The sequence below is a fragment of the Callorhinchus milii genome, unplaced genomic scaffold (genome assembly GCF_018977255.1).
Source record: "Callorhinchus milii isolate IMCB2004 unplaced genomic scaffold, IMCB_Cmil_1.0 Scaffold4, whole genome shotgun sequence".
Lineage (NCBI taxonomy): Eukaryota > Metazoa > Chordata > Chondrichthyes > Chimaeriformes > Callorhinchidae > Callorhinchus > Callorhinchus milii.
Window position 1 is genome coordinate 31,322,279 of NW_024704745.1, and position 15,646 is coordinate 31,337,924.

Genomic DNA, 15,646 nt, shown 5'->3' on the forward strand with positions numbered 1-15,646 from the left:
CCCAGTGCCTTCGCCTTGCCTCCTCCCTTTTCTCCTTGAAGGCCGGTCTCAAGACCTTTCTCTTTGACCGTGCCTTCAGCTCCCCTCTCGACTCTCTAGCCCTACTTGCTCCCTCCCTTCCCTCCCCTCACCCTGACCATTTCCCCCCTGCTCGGGTCCTGACCTGACTGTGCAGCGCCTTGGGACGTCCTCCCGACGTGAAAGACGCTCAATAAATGGAATCTTGTTGTTGTTCTTGTTGTTGTCGGAGGGGGCAAGGCCATGGATGGCATTAAAGGTGAGGACAAAGATCTTGAACTCGATCCTCTGGGGAATGGGGAACCAGTGGAGTCCTGGTGTGTGAGAGTACATGAGCTACAGAGTTTTGGATGATCTGCTGCTTCTGAAGGGAAGAGTTGTTGGGGAGGGAGTTCCCGTAATCGAGCGTTGATGTGATGAATGCGTGGGTAATGGTTTCAGCAGCCTGAGGGGTGAGGCAGTGGTGGAGTCTGGCAATGTTGCAGAGGTGGTGGTAGGCAGTGCCGGTCATGGCGCGAATGTGGGGGAGAAAGCAGGGTCAAACAAGATACCCAGGTTCCTGACTGGCTTAGTGAGGTTGAGTGTGCAGCCGTGGAGGCTGATGCTGCCAGCGCCTGAGGTGCGGAGGCGCTGGCGCAAGCCAATCAGGAGGGCCTCGGTCTTGCTGACATTGAGTTGGAGAAAGTTAGCCCTCGTCCAGGACTTGATGTTGGACAGGCAGTCGGTCAGGACGCCAGTAGTCCTGGAGTTCAGGGTGGAGGCAGCGAGGTAGAGTTGGGTGTCATCCCCATACATGTGGAAATTCACCCCATGTCTACGGATGATGTCACCAAGAGGGAGCATGTAGAGGGTGAAGAAGAGGAGACCGAGGGCAGAGCCCTGAGGAGCACCACACAAGACGGTGCGGGGGCTTGAGGAGAAGCTGTTTTGCTGCAATGAAGTGGAGGCGGTGTGAAAGGTAGGACCTGAACCAGTCAAGGACAGAACCTTGAAGGTTGAGGTGGGAGGAAAGGCAGTGGAGGAGGATTGAGTGGTCCACGGTGGCAAAGGCAGTGGAGAGGTCGAGGAGGACGAGGAGGCAGAGGGAGCCCTGGTCACACTTGGTCAGGATGTCGTTTGTGACCCTGACCAGAGCAATTTCCTTGCTCAGCAGGTCAGGCAGCATCTATGGAGAAAAGAAAGTGAGTCAACATTTCAGGTACACAACCCTATGTCAGAATTGGTGCATGTTGGGAAAGAGAGGCTTTTAAGGATTAACAGAGAGGGGGGAGGCAGGGCAAGGAAGACAAAGGTAAAAATTGGGTAGAGGACAGGGGATGATAAGTTAAAGAGATGTTAATGATGCAAAATAAAGGGGGTGGTGGGGGGTGGGGAATTGCAACAAAACAGGCAGACCAGAGAGAGAAAAGGTTTGTCTGGGATCCAGATGATGTGGTAATGGTCACAGAAGAGGGGGAGGGGGAAGGTGAGCTGTTATGGTCTGAAATTATTTAAATCAATATTGAGGCCAGAGGGCTGTAAGGTCCCTAGCAGATAAATGAGGTGCTGTTCCTCAAGCTTGCGCTGTGGTTCATTGGAACCTCATAGGAGACTCTGAATGGAGAGGTCAGAGTGTGAGTGGGAGGGAGAATTGAATTGGCAAGAAACTGAAAGCTCAGGCTTGTGCTTGAGGACAGAATGGAGATGTTCATCAAATTGGTCACCCAATCTGCGTTTGGTCTCCCCAGTGCAGAAGAGACCACATCGTGAGCATGCGTTGGTGGTAGTACATGTAAATTGCTGTCTCACTTGAAACCTGTGTTTGGAGCCCTGGACAGTGGTATGGGAGGTGAAAGGGTAGATGTGCATCTCCTGCACTGGCATTGGAAGGTGCGATGGGAAGGAGAGCAACTGTTGGTGGTGATGGAGGAATGAGTCACAGAGGGAATGGTCCCTTTGGAATGCTGAGAGGGGAGGGGAAGGAAAGATATGTTTGGTGGTTGGATCATGCTGGAGGTGCCGGAAATGGCGGAGAATTATTTGTTGGATGTTGAGGCTGGTGGGATGGAAGGTGAGGACTTGGGGGACCCTATCACGGTTTTGGGAAGAGGGAGAAGGGGTGAGGGCAGATGTGCAGGAAATAGGGCGGACACAGATAAGGGTTCTACCTACTACAGTGGGTGGGAATCCTTGGTCCAGGAAAAAGGAAGGTATTTCAGTTGCTCTGGTGTGAAAGGTGGCATTGTCAGAGCAGATACGGTGGAGGTGGAAGAACCGGGAAAAGGGAATGGAGTCTTCACAGGAGGCGGGGTGGGAGGAGGTGTATTCCAGGTAACTGTGGGAATTGATGGGCTTGTAAAAGATATCTGTTGATAATCTATGCCCCGAGATGCAAATGGTGAAGTTGAGGAAGGGAAGGGAAAAGTCGAAGATGGACTATGTGAATGTTATGGAGGGGTGGAAGGTGAAAGCAAATATGAAGTAGACGTTTTTTATATTGAACAAGTAGTCTGCAGCATCCATTGTAAAATCTAACAGATAGGTTACATTTTTGTGGAGGTTTCTGTGACCTAAAAGCCTGTACCATGGCTTGATTTAATCTTGGAGAGTGTATAGTGAAAGATGACTATTGTGACAGTTGGAAATAAGCAATGACTTACGAGGAGAGGATGAAGAAGCTAGGAATGTCCACACTGAAGAAGAAAAGGCTCAGGGAGATCTTATCCATAATCCAAAAGGGTAGAAATAACCTGTACCCAATGGTCAAAAATCTAGGATAAGGGGACATAGACTGAAGTTCAGAAGAGGGCAGTTTAGATTGAACTACTCTGTAGAATTGGTGACAAATATTTGGAGTCAATAAGCCAGGGTGGCAAATTTCATCAGCAAATTACTTCAGCAGATTCAAGACGGAATTAGATAGCAATTTGGTAAAGCATATATTGACGGGTGTGAGTGATATTGCCATGTAGGATTGTGATTGCAATAGAACTGGCTGTTTGAACCACAATATTTGTATGGTCCCTTATATGCCTATGCTCTTGTACAACTTTGCTTTCATTGTGAAAATCCATTCTGTGCCAGAGATAGTTTTCTACAATATTGATGAGATGTGGTTGAGCTGTCAGTTCTTTGCAAGGTTATGACTGGACTGGAGCAGCTCTACAAACAAAGCTGGCTCTTCAGCCAAACCTCCATGTCCATGCCGAGAATACCAGAGCTGCTGCAAATGAATCTCAATATTTCATACCAATTTAAAACGTCCAGATGGAAGCAGTGATGCAACATCATGTTTCGCCCACAAATATACGGTCAATTCACTTTACAGCATATTCTGTGAAGCGCTTTGAGATGTCTAGAAGACGTGAAAAGCGCTATATCAAATGCAAGGATTATTATTATTATTATTATTATTATTATTATTATAGCTAGTTATTACACACATTTCATTCCCACTACAGGAAAGAAAAAGTATGCTTCTGGACTCCCAGAGAGGACTGGAGAGGGCTGACCCATACCAGTGAAGGGGAGAGTTAAGGCAGTTTGTGGAGCAAATTACAAGTGAAATCCTGAGTGGTCACATATTTGTACATAATTTCCATAGAAAATGTTCATGCTGCCTTCCGTGCCTGCAATAACTCTCCTCAACATCAGCAAATGATCATTAGGAGCGCATAAATCACTGGATTTATCTGCTGGCTGTTGCGGCTGTCGTTGATCTGGAAGAAGAGGAATGATTACACAAATTAGTTAGGAAGAAGACACTTCATCCCATTTGATTTTGTGCTTCCAGACCACCTATCCTAGCATTCTCCAATTACCATGGGCGGTAGATGAAAATATTATTTTGGTGAGTTGAGTCACATTCTGTACGTACATCCTGACTGCACTTTGCTGAACTGTGTGTGTGTCTGTTTGTGTGTCCTGACACTGGATCCAACTCCTGCTCATTCAACTCATCGACTGCTAGACTCACTTTCACTTTACTTCACGGCCTGTGACATACCCCAGAGAGCAGCACCCCTCTTGGGCCACAACAACCCATTAGCTCAAACTGGAGAACATTTTGGGCCCCCTCTAGCCCCAGCCGTTTGCTGCCTATTCCCATCACAACAGCAAACTTTATTTCAAAAAACGAATCCAACATCCTGGCCTCAAAACTCTTCTTGTAACCTATACTCACCTCCCAATGTCAAATGAAATTGCAAGATGAAAAATCACATTTTTATTTCCATCATGTTCTGAAGCATATTAAATGGGGACTTAAACCTAAATGGAAGAGCTGGAAAAGAAATTATTCAAATTGTTATTTAACATTAGTCATTTTGGCATCCAATTAATCATTAAGAAGATCAGTGCTATTAAAAAGTGTTGTATCTACTGGAGAAACAATGGATGCTGTATTTCTGAATAATTACCTCATAGTCTGGCCCTTTCTATTTTTACTTATTCAAAATTGCAATGTGCAAATAAGTATTGGCTCAGAAGTTAATTGGCATATCTCAACAATTGCACCAAAGCTATTGATACAGAATGGCAAAGGCTAATTTTTCAGTCTGAGAGAGAGACATTAATCTAAGCTCGGCTTCTAATTCAAAGTGCTGCATGTTGTCCCACTCAAGCACTCAAGGTGGGAGCCAGTTCGATGCAGGTGGTCTCATTGCTGCAAACCTGTGCTAAATTGCTGCTATTCATTATGTTAACAGGCCGCCTGCATAGATGCCAGGCATGGACATGGGTAAAGAATCCATTCCTGTCATAGAAAGCCATGTCACTGACAAACCCTTAATTACAACATTAATTAATGGTACAATTTCTAACACTCCCTACATCGTAGCCCAGACCTCATTAGTGCCATTTATGAATAATATCTCTTGGTGCATAATACTCTATAAAGTGAAATTTAAAAGAAAAACCATTAGAGCTGTGCAGTGACAGAGCACAAATATCCTGGAGGATTAACTGGCATCTGGATGTTGAGGTGGCGTCTTTTCAATCATCTATTGAACAATGATGTTGACTTTGAAGAATAACAGCAGTGTTCCTGGGTCTGACACTGACACATGCAAATTCATCATTTAATTAATAAATTACGAAGTGTTACCTATCATTCAAGATTCTACATCTTGTAGATTTAAACGTTGCTTGGCCTTTGTCTTCGGGCATTTATTCACTCACTGTGATGTGTTTGAATTTGTGAAGCTCTTTAATCTTCCTGTCCAGTTTTATCCAGTCGATGTGGAGACAATATCTCTTTATGTAAGCTTCCCACTTCATGTTAAAGTAGGTATCGATCGGTTTAGGAAAAGTAAAAGGGAACAAAAAGGGAACAGAACACATATTACACATCTATAGAAAATATTGCTTTGTATCTTAATATCCTCTGACAAAAGATTTTACAGAATAAAAGAAGTATAAAATAGGTGATCATTGTGATATTTAATGGCAAATGCAATGTTTAATGAGGCATAAGCACAATTAAGGTCCGACATGCTGTGTTCCTCAAGGAGTCTCAACTCTTGTTATTAGAACACTGTATCAAGTGGCAATGATGAAATATTTAAAAATGCATCATCTATTTCTCAAGAGCTTATTACTGTGTATGAGTTGCACTCACATTGGTAATAACTTAGTTCGTATTAATTAAATCCTGTTCATATTCATAAATAGGGGAACCCATAAATAATATCTTTATTTTAATTGTTGTTAACAGTATAGCAACATGTAAAGTATAAAGCAAACCTATCCAAACATGCCATTTTTCAATTCTACAATAATGTAGAAACAATTGGTTGTCGTTGAATCACCCTTGAAACTGTGCAATGGTTTATGGAATAACGATGTTTGACCCTGACGCTGAATAACCAGAATGACATCAGCATCAAAGTTGGCACATATGCACACAAAATATCCTTGAGTAACACAAGTTGAAATAATGAATCCTAAATATATATTACACAAAAAGTTTTAAATAAAAATTCAGTTTAAACAACTGGACATGATTTGGAGTTTGGTGAGGTTAGTGTTTTTCCTTGTACATTAAGCAGGCTTGAACGCTAATGATGCTACTGGATCAATTAGAAACATAAACTAAATCTCCTAAGATTTTGATCTCAAATGATCTAAAAGCAAGTAACAGTTAGAAGATGCTCTCTTCAACCGTTCTATTTTATCAGTCATGTCTTCCATATATAATGCTAAGATAAACAGACATCCTGGGAAACAACTTTTTGCCGAGATTTTATTTGAATTAGTACCGCAGATAAATGTAAAGGGCTGATAAGGAGCACTCGGCTAATTTTTCTTGTGAATTTATAAATACTAGAAAAAGTAATCTTTGAATGAATTATTATAGGAGGATATTTAGAAGATGTTACCATCTGTCATCTTTGGAAATAAAACAGCAGAATCTGCAAACAGTAGATAGCAAAATAATTTTCAAATGATTGAAAAGAAGATAGGTTTCAACAGATGTTTATTTCTGACTGGCCATATAAGCCATATTTAAGATTGTGGTCTGAAATGATAGATGTATGAAAGGTTACGGCATCAATGCCCTAATAACGACAACAACAACAACAACAAGATTTCATTTATAGAGCCCCTTTCACGTCGGGAGGACGTCCCAAGGCGCTGTACAGTTGGGTCAGGACCCGAGCAGGGGGAAATGGTCAGGGGGAGGGGAGGGAAGGGAGGGAGCGAGGAGGGGGTAGAGAGTCGAGAGGGGAGCTGAAGGCACGGTCAAAGAGAAAGGTCTTGAGACCGGCCTTGAAGGAGGAAAGGGAGGAGGCAAGGCAAAGGCATTGGGGGTTGGAGTTCCAGAGCCTAGGGGCTGAGAGGCTGAAGGCCCAGCCACTGATGGTAGGGCAGTTGGGGCGGGGGATGTGGAGCAGACCGGAGACAGAGGAACGGAGGGTACAGGCAGGTAAGTAGGGGGAAAGTAGGTCGGAGAGGTAGGAGGGAGCAAGGCCGTGAATGGCCTTGTAGGTGAGGGTGAGGATCTTGAATTCGATCCTCTGGGGGATGGGGAGCAAGTGGAGGCGAGCGAGGGTGGGAGAATAGGAGGAACCAATTAAACTGAAATTAGATCATATTTTTCTTGAGACTATGTGTATAAATAGTTGTGTTATCAATTATAAAACTTTGGTGAGTGCTTTTTAATGCATAAAGTGTTTTATTTGAACAATTTGATTTGAAGGGAAGAGAAACTCTGAATTCTCTAACTGTGATTCTTAATAGATCACTTATTTGCCAAGGAATACTGTGCTTCAATCAAGATTATGCTTGAAGCAAATCAATCCGCCACTGTAGGCAACTTAAGTGTGCCATCCCCTATCTCCTCTCCACCTCCCAGAAGTATGTTTACGTCCCACTGCCTTCCCCCAACGTACAAAGCTGCATCCTCACAAGCCTTGGTCAGTGATTCCTTAAAACGATAACCATATTTCATGTGTCAACCAGGGTTCTGGTAAACATAAGCAAATACAGTGCAAGCCCATTAGAGCAAGATACCTTGAATCGAATAATTAGACACAATACACGCCAGTTCAGCTTCTGACTTTGCAGGTTGCCACCACCGTCTTTGCGAAGTGCCATCAAGTGATGCAGCACAATGGAAATGACATGAACGGTGACCTGACATCACACTATATAATAATAATAATAATAATAATAATCCTTGCATTTGATATAGCGCTTTTCACATCTTCTAGATGTCTCAAAGCGCTTCACGGAATAGACTGTAAAGTGAATTGACTGTATATTTGTGGGCGAAACGCGGCAGCCAATTGCGCACAGCAGTGTCCCACAGACAGTCGTGGATTGAAATGATCAATTTATTATTTTTTATATATATTATATATATATTATATATTTTATATATATGTATATAATAGACTGTGGATTGTTTTATGAATGCTTCAATGTACAAAAATACAGGTTGCTCTAAATCTATCATTATTTTAGTTATATAAAATAAGTGTAATTCAATATCCAGAGAATATGTGTGTTGCTCCATTGTAAAAAAAATATGAATTTTCTGCAATGACTACCATAATCTGCATTTATCTCATCCAAGATGGCAAATTCTAATTTCTAAATACACTACAGTGTTGATAAAAATGTATTTTATCACATACTGCTAGCTCCAGCAACTGTAGAATCACATCATCATACTCAAACAAACAGCATTACTTATTTGTATTATTGTATTACATTAAGTGACATATTTTATGTCAAAAACAGTCACTACACTTTACAGAAAATACACGATAAGATGCTATATCAAATCCAAGGATTGTTAATATAAGTAAAAGTTATACTCAAATGCATCTTGTACTAAATAGCTGAAACAGTCATTTCTTTAACAAGTATACAATGCTTGCCCAGCAGAACACCAGTTGTCAAGGCACTTATTGTATTGAGCAGAGGAAATAAGAAAATTTAAATCTACCTTATGGCTGGATGAAATGCATGTCTTTTTAGACTTAGCATTAACAATTAAGACATGGAGCAATACAATTCTAACACAAACTGTTATTTTTATTTTGTGTTTCTCTTTCTAAAAGGCTGAAAAACTATTTCCACTTAGGCTCCAATTTAACAGAGAATCAGGCAATATCACAACTGGCTACCGACAGCAACTCAAAATACAGGCCAAGTCAGTTGTTATCACTTCACTGCTTCCCAGGAGATTGGAGGCTTAAAAAGGAATGGCTTTTCCAAATTTGTTAGCACCAGGAGAAATATTTCAAGGTAAATTTAAGTTTCCTCTAAGCCTGTTCCATGGCAGTTTTTAACAACACGCAATTCCATTTAGTCCTACAATTTTAATGGCAGTGTAAAAAAAAATGTTTCACTGTTTTCTTTGGAAATGTAACAGACTCCAATTTCTGTCTGCTATAAAAGTAGTTACAGAAATCATGGAGGTATATGATACAATTCATCCATTCATAACCTATTTCTATATCCCTGCAACAATTTAACCAGGTAGCAGGTTTGTAACATTCTGGTTATCTGATTGAATAGCTCAGATTTCTATAGCAATCAGATAATAATCAAAATCTATTCTGCTGAATCAGAAAGCAAATTTCTGTCAAACAGGTCACCCTATTTGCAGGGCACAACACAACATTTTCATCTTAATCTGATCATTTCAAATATTTTGTACTTGTTATATTTGTCAAAACCCATTTTTTTAAATGATGCATTTCTTTATTATTTTAAGTAATTTCCAGGTTAATTTAATTTTCTAAAATGGTGTACACTATCCAGCACCTTGGGATGTCCTCCCAATGTGAAAGGTGCTATACAAATGTAATCTTGCTGTTGTTGTTGTTTTCTGACCATACAATAATATGTCAGCTAAACAGTTTATTATAAACAAATAGCTTTTCTAGAAATATGGTTGAATAGCTCTGGAGAGGGTTCTGTAGCTCAGTGGTTAGAGCACTCACCTCGCAAGCGAGAGATCTGGGTTCGATTCCCGGCAGGTCAAAACCTTGGGCAAGTTTCCATTCTCCACACATCTGATAATAATCCCTCAAGAAAAAAACCCAATAATAAATTAGTCACTTCAATCCACGACTGTTTGTTGGACACTGCTGTGCGCAATTGGCTGCACAAATATACAGTATACAGTTTCGCCCACAAATATACAGTCAATTCACTTTACAGTATATTCTGTGAAGCACTTTGAGATGTCGAGAAGACATGAAAAGTGCGATATCAAATGCAAGGATTATTATTTTACTATTATCATCAATATATATATACATAATATATATGCAACAATATTCTATGGTGAAACATTTATTATTGTTTATTAATTGGGACTACTATTATACTATTAATAATAATAATCTTTTCATTTAGTATAGTGCCTTTTACTTTGGGAGGTTACCCTCCCCCCCCCCCCAAATGCTTCACAGGATATACTGTAAAGTGTAGTAACTGTGTTTTGTGGGTGAACATAGCAGCCAATTTCCGACAATCAGCCAAGTTCTCAAATATAGAGTTGGGGGATTCTACTGCAAAATTACAGATTCAACAGAATCCAGGACTAGGTGTGTGCTGCATTGTTGGAGTTGCCGTCCTTTAGATGGTTCTTCTTGTGTCTTGAGAACAATCTTCCAAGTAAAATTGTTTACGAAGTGTATGATGATTGTATTGGGGGATTGTTGGCTAGGATACCGGGAGAAAAATTTTCTCTTTTCAAATAGTGCCATAGGATCTTTAATGTCCACTTGACTAAGCAGATGAAGCCTTAGTTTTTAATGTCTCACATGAAGGACAGCACCTCCAACAAGGCAACGCCACCAGGCCTGCATTGGAATGTCATCTTAAACTATATGATTTCTAAATCCTGACGTGAGGCTTGAACCCACAATCTTCTGACTCAGAGAACAGGGTGATACCAACTGACACAGCCTGACACAAGGAATGTGAGATTCATAAATATTTATGACAGAAATTACAAAATCTGTATCCAAATTCACTTAACAAATTGAGGAAAATGGGGACCTTGAAGGTGAGTATTTGCTGTTTTGCAGCCAATGGTTTGCCTTCTGATCTTGCCTCAGACTTATCCAGTTCTATTCTCAGCCAAGAAACACCTTGGAAGAAATATGCACAATTGCGATCTAAAGTCACAATAAGCACAGCAATTTCCTGTTTGTGAAATTCCAATTTTCACTTCTATTGTCACTTATGAAGTGAAGCTTGTAAGATACCAGCTTTACTATTTTTTTCAAAATTCTGATTTAGTTTTCTATCCATTGTAACACAATATAATACAATGGTGTGATTTTTAATAAAGCATTCTTCACTATTGCTCTGCTGCATTGGTGCAATAATCAATGGAGACAGAATGTTACAGCCCTATGGGGGTCCCATACCCAGTGCCCAAGCTGAGAACAAAATGTTCCATATGTGCATTGATAAAAAGGTTGTAATCAGGGGTAGAAAATTTTATTATCAACTAGTCAGGGGGGAAATTACTTTCCAGTATTGGTGAAGCTGGGAAAGAAATACACCAATTTGCCGGTAACATTAGCATCTATGTTTCATCATTTTGGATGCTTTTATTGTTTTTTTTGTGCTACTGGTGGCATAACAACAGAGTGGAGCTTTAGATACCAAAATCAATGACAGTTGTTTCACACAATCTAGCTGTTGCTGGGAGCACAGAAAGACTTTGGAGAAATTTCTGCTGCATTTAATCCCTATGAACTTTCACAGCTCTTCACTGCTTCACTGCTCCACTGGATTGATATCCATCTGTACAAAACAATGCAGTTCTTTTTGGTTAAGGGTCAACTAATATCTTATAATTGTGTCTTGTAAAAGTGTCTTATAATGCTGAGTAACATTTAAGATTTTCTTTGAATATTTCCTTTCCCGAATGCTATGAACCCAGTTTCAAGTGGAAGGGCTGTCATTTTTGACATCTCCAGGTATATTCACTAGGTCCATTCATGTTCCAGTTACATTTACTATGATAAATATTAAATGCAACCACTAATTTGACTTCATTGTCTTCATTGAGCAGGAAGAACCTATCTCGATTTTGCTGTTTGCCCATTAAGGTATTTATTAGAGCTATTTTTCTCTTAAACAAGAAGTGATTTTTAAAGCTACATAAAATTATGGGGTAAAATAAATTCAATTCATAAATGATTCAATGTGATAATTATCTCCAGGTGATGATTATCAAACAGCTTATTGACTCACGTCATAATAATTGGCAATAATTATTACATCAAATTAGTTGTGAAATGCTATCATCATTTATTGTGCTTGCTAATATTTTCTTCTCTCCTCTCCTCAAGTTATTTGATTCCTGGGTTCATTCCATTGGGGTGCAGTAACTCACATCAAATGGACATTATTCATATGTGAATTTTGACAGTGAATGTTGATAATCTATTCAACCATGGGATGCATTGCAGTCAAATGCAATTGCATCCTCAAATGCAAACCTCTCCAAGGGTTACTAGATAACGATCATGGGTGGAAAATCTATCTGATTGTTCTCTCCCTGACCGAGAGGCACTGAGGGCAAATGTAGTTCCACTCTGTGAGTCAGTGATTAGAGGGCATCAATTTAAGAAAGTTAGTAAATGAGCAAATGGGGAGCTTAGGAGAGTTTATTTTCACAAACAGAATAGTAAGGATATGGAATGCTCTGCCAGGAATGATGGTTGGGACATAATCCATATTTGCTTTCAAATGAGAACTAGATAAATAAATAAGGAGTTAGCTATGGGAAAAGAGCAGGAAAATGGAACTGAAGCCATTGCTCTGAAAAGAGATATGATGCGTCTCTTCTGTGGTGTAAAATTCTATGGTTCTATAGTGAAACCACAGCTGAGAACATGAATGATACTTGGAACATTCGGCTATGGCTGAGCTATTCATTGAATAAACTCTGCATCATCCAAGGGAGTTAATAATATGATTTGGGGTACTCTCAACTCAGTTCCCAGCAGATTCTGAGATTAAAATAAGTAATTTTGTAGGATACAGAAATTTAACCTTGCTTCTAATCATTTTGACCTTGGCGTGCTTGATGGTGATTCTGGGTTCCCCAAATTTATGTGTTTCATTCCCCGGCGCTAACATCCTTCCCTTGATAATCTAAAAACAAAAACAGAAGAAAACTTACTCCAGGCAATGCCAATGTGTTTCAAAAAGCATATATATTCTGATGTGTTACAAAACCACCAAAGATGAAACAACCATGCCCGACAAAATATTCTCATTCATATCAATTTTGAATTGAAGGAACCCCTTCATTTATTCAATGCCAGGGGGCTGTACGGATACTGAAAGATGAGTGTTTAGTGAGTTACGTTTCTGGTGCAGGCTGCAAATTCACAGTATCCACAGGTAACCACGGCAGAATCCATATAACTGTCAGATGTACTGTGCAATGACAGAATACGCTTCACAATTCATATTGTGAATATTACAATAGCAAAACCAAACAGCTTGCTTAAGTTTACAATTGGCTGGAAGACTGGAAATGAAAAGGGCTTAAGTCTGGCTATCAATCAAGTCCTGTAATTTTCAAATGAACTTTATATGATGGTGAAAGTGTAGTTTCTTAACCTGAAAGGAATCTAAAAATGCACCGTCATAATGCGTTGCCTCTCCTATAGCACTAGAATATTGGCTGCAGACATCTTCTATATTAATAAAATAAAAATGTCTGTCTGGGTTTCAAGAAGGATCGTTTGATGTAGAGACATTATCTATACTTCATCGGAAAGGTCTTGCATCTAGGAGTGACATGGGCATATTTGTTTTTGGGTATCTCCTATCATTACTGAGCTATTTTCAGCTTTGCGTTTTTCACTGCAGTTATACCTGGTGGCCGCCAAGACAAAATGGCCCTGTGGCTTCTTGCGACACAGAGCACCTACGTATGCATGCACACCATTGCAGTTACACCTGGTGGTTGTGCCAGCTGACCATGGCACTGTGGCATCCCTGGGTCACAGAGCACGCACGTGGCCAAGTGGCAGGAGCAAAATAAAGAACAGAGACGAAGCTAAGCTGTGGCATCAACAACAAAATTACATTTTTAAAGTGTCGAGTCCTCCCACTGTGTCCTCCCAAAAGAAGTCGTCCCACAGGTATCCTCCCAGATGAGTATAGATAAAGATGAAATGTCTGTCTATGTGTCTGTCTGTGTGTCAATCTACATTCCATATTGGATCCTTTGGTTGCAAGCGAAGCTGCAACAGGTACAGCAAGTAATAAATATAATAATGATTGTCTTACATTGTTTGCTACAGTGCTGTAACACATACTTGAGAGAGCCATAGGATTATAATTTGCCTGAGTGCAATATTAATGCACTTTGAAGGGAGCTTCATTCTCACATTCATGAAATCCTCTGAATCGTTTTGTAACACATGATTTAAGACAACTGCATTGTCTTCATAATTACACACCGTTGTACTGTTTAAAAAACACACATAGTTACAGAGTGATTCAATTAACTTGGCATTTTGTTTTCTTAAACATTGTCACATAGTGTAGTTTCTATCAGTGAAAAAGAAAGAACATGTGTAAAATAGCTGAGGTTTTATTTTTAAACAGTATTGCAGTATTGTTAGTCAATATAGCTAACTAGAACAAAAGTCTATAGTGTGTAGAGATCTGGGGCATCTCAGTGGATCCTTGACAGGACCTGGCATAAAGCATGAGGTGGTGCAAAGCAATGTATTAACCTCTGATCCGATTGATTGGTATTGTGCAGAGGCAACAATATTGGAATGTTTTAATTTAAATATACCTCATTACAGAAATGGGAGCCAAACTATCTTATCTACGTAATTGATTTTGTACTGCCAACAGAGGGAACAAAGCATATCACTGAACACTTTGTTGTTCATAAGCAGGATTGACAGGTTTCAAGCAAGATCTGAAAGTCTTAACCTTTTGGGCTTGCAGCTAACTTCCGTGCATTGTTGATATAGCTTCTGTTATGTGTCTGTGCAGTGGCTGTGATGATGTTCCTGCTCACCCTGCATTAAATGTGTCCATTTTCCATAGCTTAAAAAGGAACAAAATCAAACCAATCTCACAAAGATGTTTGAAATAAACATTGATAGTACAACTCTTTGCAATATTGTATTGTATAATAAATTGGACTTTATGTATCAGAAGGCTGACATTCCTCATCTTCTTAACCTTAAGTTTCTTATCTTAAAATGTAGGTTTATGCAGGATTTGGAAAAAATCTTAAATTCAATCTGGGTTTCGGAAGTAGATTTTCTGCAGTCCCACTATCTTCAGTTCAGCTTCATCCTTTCTGCCCCGATCCTCTGGAACTCCATCCCGGAGCCTCTCTGTCTCACCCTTCCCTTGTCTCCTTCAAGGCCTCAACACCTCCTTTTCGACCGTGCCTTCGGTCACCTTCCCTCCTCCATTCTCCTCGTCTTCCACTCCTTTCTGACACCAACCCGCAGCTGGGGTGCAAACCCCTCATTGTCCAGCACCTTGGGATCTTCTCCCAACATGAAAGGCACCAAATAAATGCAATTTGTTGTTGTTCAATTTTCAGTCAGCTTTGGGCATCACTGGTGTTTAGAAGTTTATGGGTGGAGGGAGGGCAGGGAGGACATTTCAACATTTTATATTTTTAATCTTATTATTTCATTGTGGAATGTAATCTGTTTAGTACTACGCAATTTTTTTACCCTTATGCTACTCATTTGTCTCATTCATTTCCTAGTTTTCCTTCATTTATAGTTTGAGGCCCACTGGTCCAGCTTGATATTATGTTTAGTTTGTCATTGTATTCATCGAATTTCCATAATACATCTTTGCACAAACCAACCTTTCCTTAAACCTTTGTATTTCATCTTGCTGGCAGGGTTCTCAGATAACCAGTGCCTCAAAGCATGTGATCAAAGTGATTGCAGCATCAGTTTGAGTGCAGAAGGTGAGTTTTAAAATCCAAGTTGCTGTTTGTTCTCAAGAAGATGGCTCCTCCTCACCTCATTATATGCTTTCCAACATCCATAGCTCTTGGATATTCTGGATCGGTTTGATGAAATGATCTTATTTTGGAATACCTTGAAAATAATTTACTGTTTAGTGCTAAAATGTTCCACAAAAAAGCATTTTGAATGGACTT

The 15,646-nt window shown here is 40.0% G+C and overlaps 1 long non-coding RNA gene across 3 annotated transcripts; it reads right to left on the reverse strand.

The window, feature by feature from the left end:
- Positions 1-1,162: 1,162 nt before the first annotated feature.
- Positions 1,163-9,483, reverse strand: LOC103176882. Of its 3 annotated transcripts, none has more exons than XR_487639.1 (5): positions 9,453-9,483; positions 5,102-5,268; positions 3,516-4,279; positions 2,658-2,768; positions 1,163-1,183 (listed from the first exon to the last, which is right to left on the reverse strand). It is a non-coding gene; the product is annotated as an uncharacterized LOC103176882 (long non-coding RNA). The 3 variants fall into 3 exon arrangements; XR_487638.2 differs by lacking the exon at positions 1,163-1,183 and having other exon boundaries at positions 2,307-2,768; positions 3,516-3,716; positions 4,181-4,279; XR_487637.2 differs by lacking the exon at positions 1,163-1,183 and having other exon boundaries at positions 2,307-2,768.
- Positions 9,484-15,646: the final 6,163 nt, after the last annotated feature.